Source organism: Macrobrachium rosenbergii, chromosome 55 (genome assembly GCF_040412425.1).
Source record: "Macrobrachium rosenbergii isolate ZJJX-2024 chromosome 55, ASM4041242v1, whole genome shotgun sequence".
Lineage (NCBI taxonomy): Eukaryota > Metazoa > Arthropoda > Malacostraca > Decapoda > Palaemonidae > Macrobrachium > Macrobrachium rosenbergii.
The window spans coordinates 67727663-67748072 of record NC_089795.1 but is presented as its reverse complement, the minus strand read 5'-3'; the positions used below and the strand labels follow the sequence as shown (position 1 = coordinate 67748072).

Genomic DNA, 20410 nt, shown 5'->3' with positions numbered 1-20410 from the left:
ACTTTCCCTCCCATTGATACAGCAAGTCGCCAATAGCCAACAATAGCCTCCATTCTTGGGTGAAGGGGAAGGGGATTCAGAATGAAGAATTGATGTACGGGAGGGAGGGGGATGGGGTGAGGCGAGTGTGAAAGAGAGCCACATAGAGAGGGACCTTCGGGCCATTGTTAATTTTTGGTAATAAGCTTTTCTATGGAAAAACTTGTTTATCTGTATTTATCTTCGGTGTTTCTTTTTTTTTTTTTTTTACCCTTCTGGGTAAAGCATCCAATATGTTGCCTCGTAAATTAACATTCATAAGTGATGGATAACCAAGAAAGCGAGTTAGCCTTGGACGTCATATATTTAAGATTTCAGGGATATGACGAAAATTTGTTTTTTCTTCGAGAAATAGAGCGGGGTTTCGTAACCCTGGGGAAAATCTGCTCAAATGATACCTAAAAGAAACCTCTCTCTCGAAGTGGATCTGTAAATGCATATTCTAAGAGGATATCTATGTCAAGAGTTGCGACAACCTGAGGGGTTCGACATAGGCAGGCCATCCCGAAACGCGTAAAAAGCGCCCTACTAACGGAAGTATTGTCATCGCCAAGCCCTCAGGATACAATCTCTCTCTCTCTCTCTCTCTCTCTCTCTCTCTCTCTCTCTCTCTCTCTCTCTCTCTCTCTCTCTCTCCCCAAGCTACGTCAAAATACACCACTAATGGTGGGTCATTGTGGAGACATCGTCCCCGTATACGAGAGGAGCATCGTCTTAAAAGCTGTCCTTAGCTAACAAACAATATTAGCTAAATTAAAAGCTCAGGTCGACGTCTGCCCCTTTGTCGTTGTGCTTATACGCTTTTAAGGAGATCACAGACAATTTTACTCTTCTCTTTTTTCCCCTCAGGTTTAAAAGCTCAGCTTAACGTCCTTATTCCGTAACGGTACATATTTCTAGACTGAAAAGTTAAATCATTTATCCTTCATTTTATGGTCGCTTACAGAAGGTTATCGACGTCTTTAGAATTATAAAGAATGTAATTGCAAAAATGTGTCACAGTAACTTGAATACTGAGTAGATCAAAAACATTCACATTAGGGTGCTTTTAGCATAATAAAAATACCTTAATTAAAACACTATACAGCCGTGAGTCTTAGAGAACCTGCTTAGCTGCCATCCTAGACCTGATTTAGGCGAGCTCATGATGTTAAAAGCACGTAACTGCGATTTTTATTTCGCCATTATTATTTTTATATTATATCTCGATACCGGAGTTGAAACTTTGATTCACATTTTCACCCTTCTCCTTCTTTGTTTATCAAGTCACGTTTATGCCATTTCTTCAAGTACGATAAAAGGCAAAGGTATTCCATTAATATGCATTCGTTAATGCACTGCGGGAGAAAGCGTCTCATTCGCCTTCTGAAGCGCTCTTTGAAATTTAGCATAAAATGGATTAGTTCTTTGTTCTTGGATGCCCTCACATCAGCCGTGATAAGTGCGTGATCACTGAGTCTTGACATTCATTTTAAAAGCGTCCTGGTTTCACAGATATCGAGCACTTTGATAGATGTTAAGGATTCATGCATATTAATATCGAAAGCGTATGTCACCATGATAATTGGATGTGACGTCACGTAACAGCCGTCCGACAGGTCTGAATGTATGAAGTGATACGAGGAGTTCGAGTGTTTTTTGTCCCCGTAGGAAGGTAGTGCCGACAGTGCACCTTATTAAGTGCACTGTAGGCGTTACTTAAGTTCTTTGCAGCGTCCCTTTGGCCCCTAGTTTATAGTACAACTGGAAGGTTTTCCTCTTCATACACCTTTCAAACCTTCTAACTGTCAGTTTCAGTTTCAGCGCTGAATGACCTCAAATGTCCCAGCGCTTGGCCTTTGGCCTAGATTCTATATTCTATTCTATTCTATTCTATTCTATTCTATTCTGTTCAAGTGTTTTTTGTAGATGTAATTCGTTACAAAGATAGTGCGATTGCATTTCTGAACCGACTTGGAAAGGACGTTTTGTACCTTGACTTACACTCAGTTCGATTCTGCACAGTGGGAGAAATGGCGTACCAGGAAATTGTGACTTAATGGAGAAGTGATAAGTGGCGCACCGAGGAACTTGTAGTGTAATGGAGGAACTTGTAAAACTCTGGCCACTGAGTCCATTTATTACCGTTACACAGGTGAGCCAGAATACTCACTCGGTCCCAAATTTAATGGAATAATGTGATATCTCAGGAATATAAGATATCTGAAAATCCGTTGGGAGATTTCGATGCAAGCAGGAAATGCAAATTGTGGGAACTTAACGATCTCTCAACCTGAAGCCTTCAGAGTTCAGAGGAAATGCCACTACAGCCTTGGCAGATCAAGATATTACCCGGAGTTTCTGTGAATGCAATTTCAAGGACTTTTACAAGGAGATGACAGTAGCCATGCACCATAATAGTGAATTTTTGACAAACTGTCCACGTCATTGTGCTTAAAAATGGTGAAATACTCCATTATGTTATAAAAAAAAACTACTTGGGAACTAACGTATTTTAGAACTTATGTGTTTTTCTATTGAAAAACCTGACGTCTAAGGATTCAAAGGAAATTTCTTTACTACACTCCCAAAACAAGATCTGATCATATTGCTGGTTCACTGTAAAACCTCATGTGATGGCGTACATAGGAACGTGAACCTAAGTTATGATGCATGTCACCTAAACCACAGGCCGGAGGTTTTGAAAAAATTACCAACATTCATAGTAATCTGTATTTGCATTAGGCCATTTCAATCAGGTCAGGGTCTACACACGTAATAAGAAGATGACTTGCAACAATCATAACTTAGAATATTATGGGGAAAATTTGCCGCGCCTAGGACTCGAAGCACATCCTTTTGGAAAAAACAACACCAGTGCAGAGCTGCATCAAAAGCATGGCACTGCCTTTGCTACAAAAAAACAAAAAAAAAAAATAAAAATGACATTACAATGCCAGGAATATGAAATCTTGCATGGAAGACCTACAGCCACCAAGGCTGGAACCCCGAAGCTCCGTCGGCCTGCGGATCAAAATACATATACTTTTCCCTTTGGCTTGAGAACATACAGACCGATATTATCTTGGAATACTTAACGAACCGTGGTCCTCTATTAGGGTTTATATGTAAATTCGCTTGTTTTTTGTAATTTTATGCAACATTTTCGACAATAATTTTGATAATAGCAAGAGTAGCATGGAAAACTCATGCACTGAGAGATTTTCCCAGCACAGAATGAGCTACAGTGTCTGCACTTCAAGCGTAGTTTATTAGGCAAATTATTATATTTAATATATAGTTTGTCTTGCAGTGGAAGATGGCGAGCGATAATATTCTTTTATTGAATACAGCTTTGGAAATATACTGAATTGACTGAGCTAATAACATTTAGGCTAGCTCTACACGAAAAGTTATTAGACACATTCCTCCCTCTTGTGATACCAATTTTAGAATGCTGCCTACGACTTTTGGACTTTATTTTTAGTTTTTGCTTATTTTGATGTGGAATTATGAAAGGGCAAAGCTTAACAGAAGTTTTCCTGGAACAGGTAATACATAAGAGCAGAGCTTGCCAAAGGCGCCGTCTGATAAAAATGCTGTCGTAACTCTCATCGCCATTCACAATGATGCAGCTCTCGGCTGAACGATGAATGTGGTGGCGTCTATTGTTTTGCCAGCTAATCTTTTCTCCTTTCTTCCCCATTTTTAGTATGGATGGATGTTGGAGAGTTTCTCTCTCTCTCTCTCTCTCTCTCTCTCTCTCTCTCTCTCTCTCTCTCCAGATATCTTCTACCTATATCCTTTCCAGCCCAAACACATTGTTTGTTCCACTGCAATAATCTCTCCTTGATGTTAACTCTGTATGCGCCACGGCTCAGAGAATCTGAAGACAATCCTACTGTTTTTATGAGACTTTTTTTTTATCATATTATTTCTTTGCCTCTTATCTCTGTATTCAAATACCGGCTGTTGGTGTTTGTAAATGACTCGGTGCACTTGATAAATCTTCATTGTGTAGGTCCTGTGTTTATGCAATGGTCTGGGCCTTGCAACAAGACTGTCATTGCACAGGATTTAAAATAAGCGAGTAAAATACAAACCTTGAACAGACGTCGTTGCTTGTTTGGGTTTTAAGGGGTGGGGTTTTGGGGGTATCATTGTTGCTGAGAACAATGCTGCATATCTTTTCTCTTTGTGTAGTTGCATGTTGCGGACTGCAAGCAAGAAAGAAAGAAAGCAGCAGAAACAACGGAAACTGCAAAAATTGATCTTTGACTGGGCAGCAAAGGTAGTCTGGTAGAAGGCTAGGCGCTTTATTAACGTTCATATATGTTATTTTCTGCGAGCTTTCTTTGAATTTTCTTTCAGTATCAGATCGTTTGTAAAGCAAATTAGAGGAAAGTTTCTATTCTTATGTAATTGTGACCTATTTCTGGCGTATTTCTACAACCCATTGCAATAGCAGTTAGATTTCAAATTGTGGATCGAAGTAAACATTTTCAAAAGCAAATATAAAAATTTTATCTTTTATAACTTCGACGAGCCTCTCTCTAACTTCTCCTCTCTCTCTCTCTCTCTCTCTCTCTCTCTCTCTCTCTCTCTCTCTCTCTCTCTCTCTCTTTACGAACAACTACTTTAGTGTCCTTGGCAGTAGGTAACCATGCAGATGCAGTGTCTATTCATAGTTTCGACCGCAGGCACATAATTATGATTATATCCAAGTTAGTTATCCAAGATACTGCCTTGGGCATAATGTGCGCTGGGCCAAGCTGCAGAAAAGCGTTTTGTAAGGGTTAACCATCGCTAATCGATAGGTTATTAGTGGAACAGGTTGGCATGACGAATTCTCCCCCTTTCAATTATAGTTTAGCTTCCGAAGCGGTGTAATAAACGTAAGCATAGACTAAAGACCAGCATAGCCCTCTTACTTCTTGTTAATCTTTTCTTTATTGAAAATCAGAAAACAGAGTTCTAGTGTAGGCTAAGTTTAGTGGAAAAAACTATAAAATTATATAATGACGAAAAATCATACGAAGTAAACTAAAAAAAAAAATGTAACGGAACTTTTTGTAAATTTGTCCAAACATTTTTTAAATGGGACATATATCTTGTCCCCAAAAAAATTAAGTTCTCCAGTAATTCTGAGGATGCAATCATAATCTTTTGCACACTAATTACTCCAAGATATGAACATATATACAGGTCTATATCTGTTTGTATTTTGATCCAAATATAACAAAACATTTAAAATCTCCAATCTTTCAGCGAGTCAGTCCAGTCACTTCAACAACTGTCGGAAACGCCACCGAATCAGACCCATCCTGTGGTTTCTGACCGTGCAGTAAGTCTGCACCAAAATTTCCATATTCAAATTTTTGTTGGAATATATAATGAGAAATAAAGAATGACTTCCTTGCTTGAACCTATACAAGAATTTGTCTTCAAAATGTGTCTGACAGGATTTGATTTGATTTATGAAAATTTGGTTATAGCCAAGCACTGGGGCACTTTCAGCCACTCAGGGCTTGAGAGGGAGTTGAAGAGGTTGGACAGCAAAATGGAAATTCAGGTAAAGGAAGAACGCTAAAAAGTGGGTGCAGCCAGGGGCCGAAGGGACCCTGCAAACAACTTATAGTAATGCTTACAGTGCAAAACTTGCGGTGTATCTGGATGGAAAAAGAATAGCAGAAACAGTAGTCAGTTTGATTTATAGAGCATCGAAACACAGGGAGATAACAGACCTGGTCGGTGTTTGCGTGAGCGTGATGTATTGTTAATGATACTCCCCGGATACATGAACAAGCATTCGAACTGTTGCGGTCTGTTGAACAAGATCTAATAAACGATTAGGCGATAAGAAAGGAAACGGTAGAGATGGCAGTCTGAGTAGTCTGGTAGGTACTTGAAAGACCAGCTCGCGTATGTCCATTTTTTGAAGTTATATTTTTAAATTTTTACTTGTTAAAAAAAATCTTTCGTTATACAGTTACTGGAAATATAGTAAGTTTTCTTCGTAAGTGTTACAAAATTACTGAGTTGTCAGTATCACTAGAAAAGTAGCGGAGTAAAAATCTTGGCTTGGGATTATACTAATTTAAGTGACTTGTACAACTTGGAAAAAACTTCCTTGAATGCTTCGGAAGTGGAAAACCTTCAGACGCCTGTCGGCCACCCTTTTCCTCAACTATATATTAACTCGTAAAGAAAGGTAAAAACACAGTATAGTTGCCTTATCAGCTCTGGGTGTCACTTTTATTTTTTGACTGGAGAGTTTTAATGACTCCCGCTGGTCTGAGCTCAGAGGGAGACGAGATATAAATGGCCTCCGTTTTAGATAAAAGCCTCTCTCGCTCTCTCCACCAGTAATGAATTTCATTCCTTTGCTATTGGGCTTTTGGCGTTCGCGCTCTTTTGTTTTTCCTCCCTGAAAGTGGAAGCCTTTTTATCTTTAAGCGATTCTTTCTTCTTGTCCCTTTTTATAATGAAGGTTAGACAGGTGTTGACGTGTAGTTAGCAGCTTGGGAGAATTTATAGATGAAACCCAGATACACATCACAGGGATTATCTGGTAGGGTATGCGCCCTTTTCTTGTATATGATAGTAAAATGGTTAACCTCATTTTTTAGGGAGGGCAAAGGGTAAAAACAGTACTGAGGGATTTCCTCTTGTATATGTTGGTTTAAGGAATCGTGAGATTTATCAGTCCAGTCGTAACTTTGATATCGTGTTTACAAGTAATACCTAAAGAATTTTGACCTTATTTTAAGTAAAGCAATGAGTAAAGCTATTATTGCCTACAGTCGAAAATGATTGCACGTCATCAAAGTTATAGGTAGTTTTGTAATGAAATGAATATATTGATACTAATATTGACCTTCATATTTCAAAATGCAAAGTCATAAATGAAATGAATTATAAAGAATCAGGGCATATCTTTGAAATAATCAAACCGATAACAGCATTACTTACTTTAGTGTTACAGCTCGTGTTGTGCCCATGTGGTTGTTTCTTTTTCATCTCCATATAATTAAAGTTATAACTGAATATTGAGTAAGGTTACCAATGTTTAAGGAGTGCACAGGAAACGTGTTTACACCATGTTTTATTGATTAATAATATACAGTATATAATATATATATATATATATATATATATATATATATATATATATATATATATATATATAATGTTATAGTTTACTTCAGCAGAAATGCATTTGAGATGTTGAATATGGGTTAGCTATTACCTCAGTGGAAATTAGATAATTAAGGTGAAGCTGAGAGAGAGAGAGAGAGAGAGAGAGAGAGAGAGAGAGAGAGAGAGAGAGAGAGAGAGAGAGAGAAATAATAGGCACAAAGTAATGTTTGAAAAATATACACAGATATACAAAACTGCATTTATTAAAATTTACGAAGATACAATGTTGGCTTGGTCACTGGCGCTTTAAAGAGGTCTATGTGTTTTGATAAATACAGTTTTATTAACCTCACACACATACACACTATTTTATATATATATATATATATATATATATATATATATATATATATATATATATATATATGTATGTATGTATGTATGTATGTATGTATGTGTGTGTGTAAGTGTGTTTGTGTTGAACCCTCACATATTGTTACCTGTTCATTACAGAAGCTAACAGAGAAGTACAGTGATGGGGCGCATGAAGATAACCGATCATATTTTTTGATTTCTTAAAATAATGTAAGTTAAACTCCAAGTCAGAAGTGAAACTAAACTAGACAGTGGAGGGATGATGAGGCTGTGGACATAACACCATTATCTAAGGTAAAGTCTTGACATGGAAGGCGGTGGCCCACGATTGATCCCCAGATCTACAGCATCTCCGTAGGAAAAGGTCTGCCTGTGTAGGCGACGACGATATTGATGCAACGATAGCGTCACAGACTAAGACGGATGGCCGTTTGATAACTCCCCTATATCGAAGGCCCTGCCTTTAATAGCGTTATCAATCTCCGTTATCTCCCTCCCTAATGCCAATACTCCTTCATGAGATTAGAAGTCCTTTTATAAGACAAATGTTGACGACGCTGCATCCGGATTCACTGCAACTGGGATTGTTCTTTCTGATTAGCGTGGAATGTAAACAGTACCTTCGTGTGAGTAGCCTCAAGTTGAAAATGCAGGTTTCTGGGAGAACAGAGCTCATGGTATTGCAAATTCAGATATGAATATAGTTAACTGTATGCCCCATTTTCCTAAAAAAAAATTCGTTTTTCTCCTTTTTTCTCTTGCTGTTATTTATGTTCACTTTACGATTATTTGCCAAAAACACACAGCCATGCGCAAAGAAACGTTAAGAATGTATAATGGTACAAGATACGGAATAAAAATTTATACCCTTATAATCAGCAGTAGTCATAATAGTTTAAATGTTCTTATCATCATGAATATTATTTATAACTGTATGCCAAATATTCAGTGGCTTGTCGACATAACTTGCACCAATAATATAAGATGAAAATGAACCGACCATTTCTAGTCTTTTCCTGCATCTTAGAACGCGGTCATTAAAGATTTACTATTACTGAAATAGAATGCCGTCATCTGCAAGATATTTATTGTTCTCATAAATAGAGAAAATTTCTCGGTGTAGCAACACCATCCTCTTGAAAAATGACGTCTCAAAGCATAATCCTGTACTTGCAAGTCACTTATAAAACCAACTTGAACGCAAAGTTGTATCTAAAAGTCATATGAAAAACATTGACTTTCTATAGGAGTCAAGGTATTTTTCCAGGAAGAAAACCTTCCGAAAGAATTGGAATCCTTTGAAGAGGAGAAGCTCATTGTATGGCGTAAACAGTCATGTTTACTTTTCCAGCTTTTCGTAACAGTAGTGATTAATGAAAAGGGTGATCATCAGACGATTGTGGATAAAAACTGAAATTACAAATCACACACTCTTTTTAGGACATGTAGTCATTTTGGCTTTACAGTCACTAGAAAATGAGAAAGAACGTATAGTAGGATAAAGAAATGTATTTCGAGAAATTAATAATTCCAGATAAGTATAGATATTACTTAATTAAATTATCACCATCAATATGATTTTTTTTTTTTTGACCACTGCAGACAATAATATTTAAAACTGGAGATGATTTCCAGTCAAATTGTACACCTTTGTAGCACTATTTGTTAATCTGATTTCTCAATATTGACCTACAATCGAGAAAATTCAGTGCACTATGTCTCTCTCTTACTACTGAAAGCACTTCACGTTATTTACGTGACAAAGTATTAAAAACTCAGCTCGCTTTTAGGTTTTTGTAAATGGTCTTGGAATTACGATGTGAATGCGTTTTTCAAAAAACTCACTAGTATTGAGAGAACTTTCTCAGCTGCATTGTATGACTTAATAGAAGCATGGAATATTACATAAGTAAAAAGCGGAACTACACGCAGCGAGGACAATAATTATTGAATATCGAGTATCCTGCGGCAACGAGGGAGTGCAAGAATAGGTAGAGAAACGGATTATGACGATGTTTCTGTGAGCTGTGCTGTCGAGTATTTGGAACCTTGCTTGATTGTGTGGTGTTTTAATATTCTGAAAAGAGTTGTTAGGATTCGTAATCTTATTTAAATGAGATTCTCAAGTTAAAAGAGAAGCTCTGTCCCCACGGGGTGGTGAAACGCTCTTCCTAAAGAGGGACTGACTTACGTAAAGTGTATGTGTATGTATGTATAATATATATATATATAATATATATATATATATATATATATGTGTGTGTGTGTGTGTGTGTATGTATACGTATACATACATATATATGTGTGCATGTATATGAATATGTATACACACATACATACATATAAAATATACACATTTTGCGTGGTGCAAAGTTATAATAAATAGTAATGCTGAAAGTACAAATAATAAAAATTATGACAATAACAAGTATAATGATTACTCAAATAATACACCATCCGACCGCAATTAATCCCTAACCAGAACTTAATGCCTTAACTTTACCACTGACCGTTTATAGAAATTCGTTGCGGATCAAAGCATTCCAGCTCAGAATCCTTCTTTTGTGCTGTCATGGCTAGCAGCCTTGCAAAATACTTTGATGGGGGCTCCGCCATTACGAGAAATCCAGTGGCAAGAGGTGTTTGGAAATCGGTCTTTGATAAATGCTCTTGATGTGGATTCGTTTCTGCACAGAACTGCATTCGCAATAAAGGGCAAGCTGCAAAGTTCCATGTCGTTTATTGATTTATCCCTTACTGTAAATAGGCTTTTTTTTGCTTGCATCCCCGCAGAATATGACACTTTATATATATATATATATATATATATATATATATATATATATATATATATATATATATATATATATATATATATATATATATGTTTAATGTATATACATTGATAACAAAAGTAAACAAGCCTATGATATCCGTATTAATATTTTCTTTTGATATATTGTCTTGTTTTTAATTATATTTAGTTAGTATGTAAATGGCCTTGTATATTTGGGCAGCTATTTTTGAATAGGTACTGATTTTTCAGTAATAATCTGTCGATGAGTAACATGTACAAAATGCATCGTCGGCTATGGATAGTGTACTGCTAACTACTTTTTAGGTGTGGATCTCTTATATTTTTGTATATACATATACACACACATACATATATATATATATATATATATATATATATATATATATATATATATATATATATATATATATATATATATTATATATATATATATATATATATATATATATATATATATATATATATATATATATAATGTACTGTATATAATACAAAAATAGAAGTTCCATGTTTTATACATAATATACATGAAACGAATAAAATGTTTCAGTGTGAGTTAATACTAATGACGAACAAGACGCAGAGTCTCTCTCTCTCTCTCTCTCTCTCTCTCATACATCCTATTTATCTTTCTCTCAATAAACCAGGAAGATCCAACCCCCATGTTCGAGTCCCCATTGGCTTGCGCGTTAGTGCGACTCCACCCAGATATAATTCATAAGCAGAAAAACAGAGTGTGAGGTAGTGTTTACAAGTGGAGAGTAATCTGTCTTCTCTGTCTCACTACACCCTCATCCCTCTCCTCTCCTCCTCGTTTTGGTGAGGTAGGGGAGACGAGGGGTGGGGGGAGAGGGAGGCTTCGATAAGAACAAGCTCAGGGAATAAGAATAAAAAGGATTTCAGGAGGCTGGGGAGAGACGGATCACAAGCATTGATAAAAGTGACGGTAAAGTGACAAGGAGAGACGGGGTTAGTAATGACGATTTATTATTCCAAAAAGAGACTGATGACAGATAAGTGGCGAGTAAGAAGTACACAGTAGTTGCGCTGAAGGAACTGCAGCTGAAGGGTCCAGAAATAACGAGAGGAGATTAGAGAAGAAGAATGGGAGCCAGTAAGAGAACCGGACTTGGTCACAGATGTATGGGCTCAGTGTCCAAATGTCTCATATTATTCGAGATGCTCTAACACCAGAGTTTTTATTATTGATAATGATGCATATTGTACGATCGTTAGGGTTCAAATCATGTTCCAAGGTTGAGTTCAGAAGCATTCCAATCAGTTATCATTGATAAATACAAACATATAAAGGCACTGATCTGTATAATATTCGAAACCTCTGGCAATGAAATTGAAATTTTCGTCCAAATAAGTTTAGTCCATTCACGAACTTTCGGAAATAGATTCAAGACTAAGGACGTTCTCAAAAGCTTACCAAAGTAAGACCCGTCCTGGCTTCAACTTAAGATTATAGTATTGTATTTCAACCATAAAGCTACTTCTACCAACAGTGCATTTAGACGTGGGAAGGCTGAGCTTTTAATTACTGTACGCAGTTCACGGTATCAAAGAAAAGATATGCCTTTGTTTTCAGAACACAGACACACACGCACACACACACACACACACACACATATATATATATATATATATATATATATATATATATATATATATATATATATATATATATATATATATATATATATATATATATATTTATGTGATGTGAGTATGTATCTATAAGAAGAGTATCTATATATAAATACATACGCACACACTCACATATATATATATATATATATATATATATATATATATATATATATATATATATATATATATATATATATATATATATATATATATATATATATATATATATATATCGTTTTGTTACTTATGCACTCATAACTATTTTCTATTTTCAGATATTAAACTACAACTGCCCTTTTAACATTGAATTTACTATTCCTTGAGAATAACTTTCACCAAAAGGGAATTACGTACAACAGTCCATTTGCCCCGCCCTAAATTCGAACCTATGTCTGTTAGGTTTGGTTCATAAGAATGTGAGACTTATATATTCGGCACTAAAAAGCCATAGATTCAAAAGGCAAAGGTTGGATCCTGGCCGGGGCAAATGGACATACTTAATCCTCTTTGGGTATAAGTTATTCCCAGGGCAAAGTGAATTCGATATTAGTCTAAGTGAAAATTCGTGGCTTTATATATGTGACAAAGTTCATCCTATAAATTTTGAACTTAAGGGTGTCAAAGAAAATGTAATTTGCATTATATATGTGTGTGTGTGTTTGTGTGTATATACACAACACACTTGACAAACACACACACAGACACATACATACATATATATATACACATATATAATGTAAGTATACTTTTCTTTGACAATGTATTAGTTATACATACATATATATATATATATATATATATATATATATATATATATATATATATATATATATATATATATATATATAAGTTTATTTATTTATAAAGAAATTCGTTCTTTAACTTTTCAAATCCATGAATGTCCAAGAAAAAAATATGTATATATATATATATATATATATATATATATATATATATATATATATATATATATATATTGTATGTAATTTTAACATGATAATGTGAAAGTGTTAAACGTTCCCCTACCTCCAGTTTTTACCATTTTACTTGGCAACCAACATTATTCATAATTTCCAACTTAATTTCCAAAAGTAATTGAGAACCAAAGGCAATTTTTCCATAAATTCTGGGGGACTTCATTAGCACGTAACAATACAAGAACAAACGATGTGAAGCATTACAAGAATTGTACGGTACCTGGGTCAGACCCTTGTCCTAACAAGCTTGTTTGATAAACACAAACAGGCAAATGGACTCTCTGTTTAATTTGTACAACTGTGGCGGCTTCAAGTCGCGTAGTTTTAGAGGGTATATATTTTTTTTGGGTGTGTTAGATTTGAGTTGGGTGGTTTGTTTTTAGGTACAAAAAGAAACCTAATATGTTGTTACTCAGAAGCGTGGATTTTAGGAACTTGTAAACCGTAAAATGATGAAAATTTTTCCAAGGAAGTGGTTTCTTTAAAGCCTTAGGTTTTAATTCAAATTTCTCGAAAATGTAGATTAAGAGGAAGAAAAGGTCTATTAGAACTTAGTCAACTCGCACAAGAGAATTTGGTTAAGGTTACAAAATTTTTCTTTCAGGGGAAAGTATTGATGAAATGAAATTAAAGATGGCAATTAAGTCTGAAAGGCAGGAAACCGGACCAGAAAACGCAGAGATCAAATTCGGATTTGCCAAGAATTTACACAAGAGCCCCTTAGATAACGTCGCGGCCCAGTTTACTAATCAGGTAGAACTACAGGAGATTGTCAAAACTATATCGAGAGAAAGAATTTGTAGCTTTACTGGATCGTCTCAATAACCTAAGACAACAGTTACCGAATGCCAGGTGCTGATGGAATGCATAAGCACGTCATGGCGTTCGAACGTACAGATTTCTCAGATTCAAGTGAGATATTGCAATATTTCCACAAGGTTTTTTGCTTCAAAACAGTTTCAGGGCTAGTATGAAACCTCAGATCTGTCTAGCCGTGGTTCCATTAGGCTGCTTCACAGTTCAAATTGCTACGGATAGCTTCTTGCAGGAGTCACGTTTATGGCTTTGATGAGTTGAACAGGCTACACATACGCTTTTATTTATTCTAGTATGAAACTTCCATACAAATACATTGAAAGATACTGCGTTTATAAAATTGTACATCAGCATTTATAAAAAGAGACTTTGAAAGTTATGTTTAACCTTTGAAGCTATCATTCATAAATGTTTTACCGTACAGTTGTATGTTAGAGAAATCATATTCAAAATATGTCCACCGTCATCCTTTTACATGTTATAAAATCGACAAATTTGGTGACAATATCAGGGTTCAGCGCCAGAAAAAAATTTGCTAAATACATTACTTAGTTGATAAAATTTCACGACGTGTTAATCCAAAACTAAAAACGTCCTTTAATAATGATGATTTACCATTTTTTGCCTAATTCTCCACATCCCTCACTTGTGTGTGTAACACTGTTAATAGTGGTGATTATCACGGTTAACCCAAGTTAAGGCGTCGATCGAAATTTAGGATGTCGTTCCTTCCAGTATTTGTGACAAGGGGTCTGTATTTTTGAGAAGCGCACACTTTCCAATGGTTCTGTACACCTCGGTAGCAACCGGCATTTTGTCATTCCCCTAGTGACAGTCACTTTTTAATCTTGCAAATCTCGGATTGTTTAAGTGTCATGAGGACTTACACAACTATTTAGCCTCACGAAAATGCTTACAAGAATAAGGCAGCAACTCAAGAATAATACCAATGGAAGTAATAATATAATATGTATGATAACTTGGTCGCGACCTCAGCTATCGTTACGCAGAATCACTTCATCTCGACTGGCAGCGGGACGAAAAGGAAGAGTGTGCGTATAGGGATGTCAGGCTGAGGTTTACCTTGACAGAATAACGTTTGTGGCTTAATATGTTGCATTTTTGGGCAAATGCAATGAATTTCCCTTAACATCACCTAACACGGATTTAAGATGGAAAAAAAAGGGAAAACTGCGAAAACCTACGGAATATCCGCTTCAATTTTGGGTTGTGATTAAAGCTACTGTATGTCCGGGATATTACTGTTACTTTTGCCCGAGTTGTAATTACTCCTCGGTTGTTGTTCTTCACAGTAACATACATATTTATTACTATTGTCAATATGAATTTCTAAAATTATTTTTGATAGTGATGATGTCAGTAGTAGTAGTAGTAGTAGTAGTAGTAGTAGTAGTAGTAGTAGTAGTAGCCGTTGAAGTAGTAGCAGCAGAATTAATTTAAGCTTAACATTTGCAGAAACGAATTGTAGGATGGTTTTAGGGTATTTTATAAGTTTATATTGTTAGCGGATACAATGAATAAAATCGTTCTAACTTATAAACGCTCCTGATTTAAAGTGACGTTACTGGAATAGGTCAAAATTATTAACAGCCCTAATGGAAAATTATCTCGAGTTACTTTACTCGTCCTTACCTGTCATGAAACGCGTTGGTTCGATTTTCCTATCAAACCGGCTCTCATAAATTTTTCAATTATGATAGTGATAAAAGAGAAAATGAAAAATCATCGTGGAATTCAATAAAAAAAAAAAAAACGAATGACTTGATACCTCAATTTGCATTGTCAGGGAAATATTACCTTTCATCATTTGCATAATTATAGGGAAGCAGCATTAACTCACCTTGTTCTCTTTGAAGGTTCTGGTGAAAGCTTTTAGGACACTTTTATTCATTGAATGAAATAAGTCCAACAGCATTCTTTTATTTTTCTATTGAACGTTAGCACTCGTCTTGATTGCCCTGGCCGTGCAGGTTCATGTGACGGTGACGTTCTTTCAAGCAATGCTCAAAAAAAAAAAAGAAAGCACACGCCCATTTGCGTTCGTAACACTTTAAAAGTAAAATCCGTGTAATTTTCTCTAAAGAAACATTTTAACGAGCATGGCAACATGAATTATTCAACAAACATCCCACTAGTATCCGCTGGACTTGAAGCCTGCACACAGACTCATCTCCGGTACACTCTAGTCGGTGCATACACTGAACGGGGACTGGCAGCAGGAGCGACACAACCTACACTCGCGGTTGTCGGGCCGATACTGAGAGAGGAGTCATTTTCTCTCGCTCTCCTTCGCTCCAGCTGACTCTTCTCCCTCATCTCCGTCCGATCGAACCTAAACCTCGACCTCTCTGTCGGTCATTGTAATATTACGTGTGAGGTAATCAAGGAACAGCACGGATTCTTTCAAGGGAAAAAAAATTGATTTGGACGGTTTCGACGACCGATATCCAGTTCGCCACGAAGTCGCCAAGGGGAAATCGATCCCACAGCTTGTTATCGAGTCATTGAGCAACATTTAAGTTCCCGCATTTTAGCAACAAAGATAAGTTTAAAAACCACAATCATTTAACGGAATAATTATAAAGTTAAATTTTTATATAATCAGTATTCCGTTATTCATTCGAATTTTCTTTCAAGTATATTTAAGGTATTTTTATACTTTGTTGATAAATAGATTAAGAATCTTTGACCTCTATACTGCCAGGAAGTCTCTTGGACGGGTGGGCATCCGTCGCATACTTTTTCATCGTTTCATCAGGTCGTCATATTCCGGACTATCTCGCTTTGTTTCTCTTTCAAACCGATTAATCAAGTACCAAAACCTAATCATCTTTATTGTTATTATTATTATTTTGAGCGCGTTTCACCATCTGTAATACTTACATTTTTTACAGATCATTTCCTTTGACGTGGCTCAATCATCCGTCGGGTACTCAGGAATTCCACATCCCAGATCCCCCGAAGTCAACCTTATCAGGGATCTCACCACATCCCAGATCCCCCGAAGTCAACCTTATCAGGGATCTCACCAGGTCATTCTTAGTAAATGATTTCATATGTAGGGACGAATGTGAGATACACAGGTGCCTTGCCTTGATTATTTACGACGTGGTGCAACCCGTGTAATAAAGATGGCATGCTTCTCTTCTGTAGGCTTCACTTTCTAAGAAGAGACACATATACATACAACAACGGGGTTATATGCTCCTCTTATATTTTGGCTCCTTTCCCTTATTTAGGCGTTCATTCACCAGAAACCATTTCTTTTGTTTATCTGTTTATTTTTGCGACCTGGACCGGAGAGAGAGAGAAAGGGGAAACGTAGAAAGGCTGGAAGAATATTAACGTCGTAAGTGTAAGCGTGTTCGGCCGTATCCTTGAGATAAAGCTGAGGGATGAAGCGAAAAGGGGAAAGCCTGCAGCAGCAGCAGCAGCAGCAGCAGCAGCAGCAGCAGCAGCAGAAGCAGCAGCAGACGCAGCAGTAGCAGGGGCAGGAGCGAGGGGACGGAGAGAATTTCGAGTGGGGCTGCCGATATCAGTGCCTCAAGCAGTAAAAGACAGAAACCAGGCACCGTACTATAAACTTCTTCTTGGTGTTTATATCTGGCAGCTTCTGACAACACGTGACGGTGGTGGGTCAGCAGAGACTCCCCTCTGATATTTCGGAAAAGGAGGCGGAACGCCTTTCATTTGTAAAGCCATTTGGCCCTCCGTTTATTTACATATTCTGTAATGGAAATAAAGGAAAGATTGCGCTTAGGAACATCGTGTGCCAATACCCTTAGGGTATATACGCCGCACAGGCTTTTGAACTTGTATATGGAGATATTTGAGTGATAAAAAATTATATATGCATATATATATATATATATATATATATATATATATATATATTATTATATATATATATGTATATATATATATATATATATATATATATATATATATATATATATATATATATATATATATATATATATATATACACGTTATATATATTATATATACTGTTATATTATATATATATATATATATATATATATATATATATATATATATATATATGTGTATATATATATATATATGCAAATTACCACAGAAAAAATGGAATACTGGGTAAGTGTCTTACATAATTAAAGACGAAACCCATGGTACATCTGCTTATATAAATCACCTGATAATCGTGATTTCACACACACACACATACATATGTCTGTGTGTGTGTATCGAAATTAAACGACCGGAAACCTCGTTTATTTCATAAATATTTATACCGACGAGTTGAATGTTTAAAGAATGCAGTTGGAGTGGTGTTTTCAAATAAACGGAACGAGATCTTAATAAACATCAAGAAACGTGAATTATTACTGGGTCCAAAACAACCAAATAAAGGTAATTGTAAACAGGGATTGGTCTCAAAAGGTGAAATACAAACAACACGAAGTACATTTTATATGGTTGCTGTTATTGATTTCTTTTGTTCGAGTTAATTATGGAGTGGCTGTTCTTTCATTCTTTGATTATTACTTTCTGCAGAAGCAAAGCTTTCTGAATGAGATTTGGTTAATTTTGATGGGCCGCATTTTTGCTTATTTTCATTTCAAAATACTTAAGCGATGACGTAAACAATGAAATTGATTCAAATGAATAAAAATACTTATCATTCACATTTTCCCGTGAAAAGATCATCCTTGGAACATCATACGTTTGAATCCGAAGTGGATAAATCTATTCAGTCATTTAAGGAAACACAGTTGTTTGTCGCATACCAAGACGTAGAAACCTGACTATAATTAAGCTAACAAATATGATGTAATATAAGATAATGGCAGGTAAACTGGATTATTCATCTGAAAATTAACAGTACAACAGACACTTAGGTAGGAAAGAGTGTGCTCACTTCCGATATTTCTCACTTTCTGAATGACAAAACCCCAAATGTACCAAATTTCGTGGAAGGGGTTTTGAAGAACCTTGGCACTGGAACAGATAAGCAGGCTTGGAAGAACGCGATATTGGGAGGACTCGCGCAAATATTTTGAACCCTGTGTAATAATAATGAAACCATATTTGTTTTATCTGTTTTATTCGTGTTGGTAGATTTCTGTTTCTTACATTAGCAGTTATGACTTGACCATCGACGGATGGTTTCTTGTTTGTCAATTTTTCAAAAGTTGTATTTCAACAGAGATCTTTAACAATCACAATTGATCCCTGGTCCTCTTTTCTTGCCGAGAGCGATCAGTTTTGCTGAACAGCAGCACCAATATGCAGTAAATGTGTCTCGCTGTCGAACTTCTCAGTTCCAGAGGTCCTTTATTCCTCACACCGCTGGACTGTGCTATGTTGTAGAATGGGAACCTCATAAGTTAAAGCAAAATGTGCTCCATTGTACCCTTTCTCCTTGTATTTTACTTACATTTTTATCGATTCATTTTTGGTTTTGTTAAATTATTTTTTCGTTTCTACCACTGATCTCTTCATTCTGTATTTCTTATTACCTTCTGTTACTTCTTTTCATTGAACACTATATTCTTTGGGAGCTTGAATCTCATGTCAGTGGTTCATGTGGTCTTGTTTCACGTGAATAGGGTTCATCTTCGGATTGATAATTTAATAATAATAATAATAATTATTATTATTATTATTATTATTATTATTATTATTATTATTATTATTATTATTATTATTATTTTACTGATAGACAAGGCCTTATTATTATTTTAATGATTGAATAATAATAATTTAATTATCGGTGACCTTTTAATTCGACACCTGACTGAGGTTAATTATCGGTGACTTGATGAATGGGACTAGCATTCTCATCACGAAAACTAGCTGGGGCATCACTTGCAACGGGAAGACGTCTAAATGAAAAAAAAACTGAAAGCTACTAAAATAAATTTTAAAATAAAATTTAGCGAAAATTTGGAAAACGTTAAGCATAAATAATATATGAATTGGTACGTTTAGAGGTGGTCTGTTTATGTATGGAGAATGAAAGAAATTATTTTGGTGAAAAGAAAGCAAGCTTATTAGGTGGAAGTCATGAAAGGGAGACAGACCTAGAATAAGCTTGATTGACAGGGTGAAGGAAGTGTTAAAATGAAAGGTATTATCCGTGAGTCGCACTTTCTGCGGAAGATAGGAGTGAATCGCATGGTATATATAAAAAAGGTTGACGCTGTGAAGTCCATTTCCTTTTTAAGAGATTCGTCAATGATTCAGTTTTAAAGAATAAATCTGGCTCCAGTGCATTTTTTTTCTGGAGCTCCATCTTCTTAAAGGAAGCGGTTTTTAAGTAAAATTATAATATTAATTATCACCGTAGTTATTGTTTTTCTATTAATTTACGGTAGTTATCATTACTGTTTTTTATATGTTAATGGTGTAATGTATTTTATTTTTCATTTTTGGTTAGAAGATTATTAGGACCAACTCTTACTATGTAATTCAAAAATGATGTAAAGTTAACGCCGTTTTCAAATACGTGAGTTAACAAAAATCAAGATCCATGCTTTATCCATCTTGGGACAATGTCAACGTGCCACACATAAAGCAATAAATATAATTTTGCTGAAGGCAACAT

At 35.7% G+C, this 20410-nt stretch overlaps 2 protein-coding genes across 3 annotated transcripts in view; one reads left to right on the top strand and one right to left on the bottom strand.

Annotated features, from left to right (window-relative positions):
- Nucleotides 1-16080, bottom strand: part of LOC136835374 (discoidin domain-containing receptor 2-like) — a 153493-nt gene extending 137413 nt beyond the window's left edge. Inside the window, exon 1 of the mRNA XM_067098834.1 lies at nt 15662-16080. The gene's annotated coding sequence lies outside the window, so the exon portion shown is untranslated. The remainder of the gene's footprint in view (nt 1-15661) is intronic.
- The window catches only part of Mat1 (CDK-activating kinase assembly factor), a 242377-nt gene that overhangs the window by 69481 nt on the left and 152486 nt on the right, over nt 1-20410 (top strand). The gene's annotated exons all lie outside the window — the stretch shown is intronic.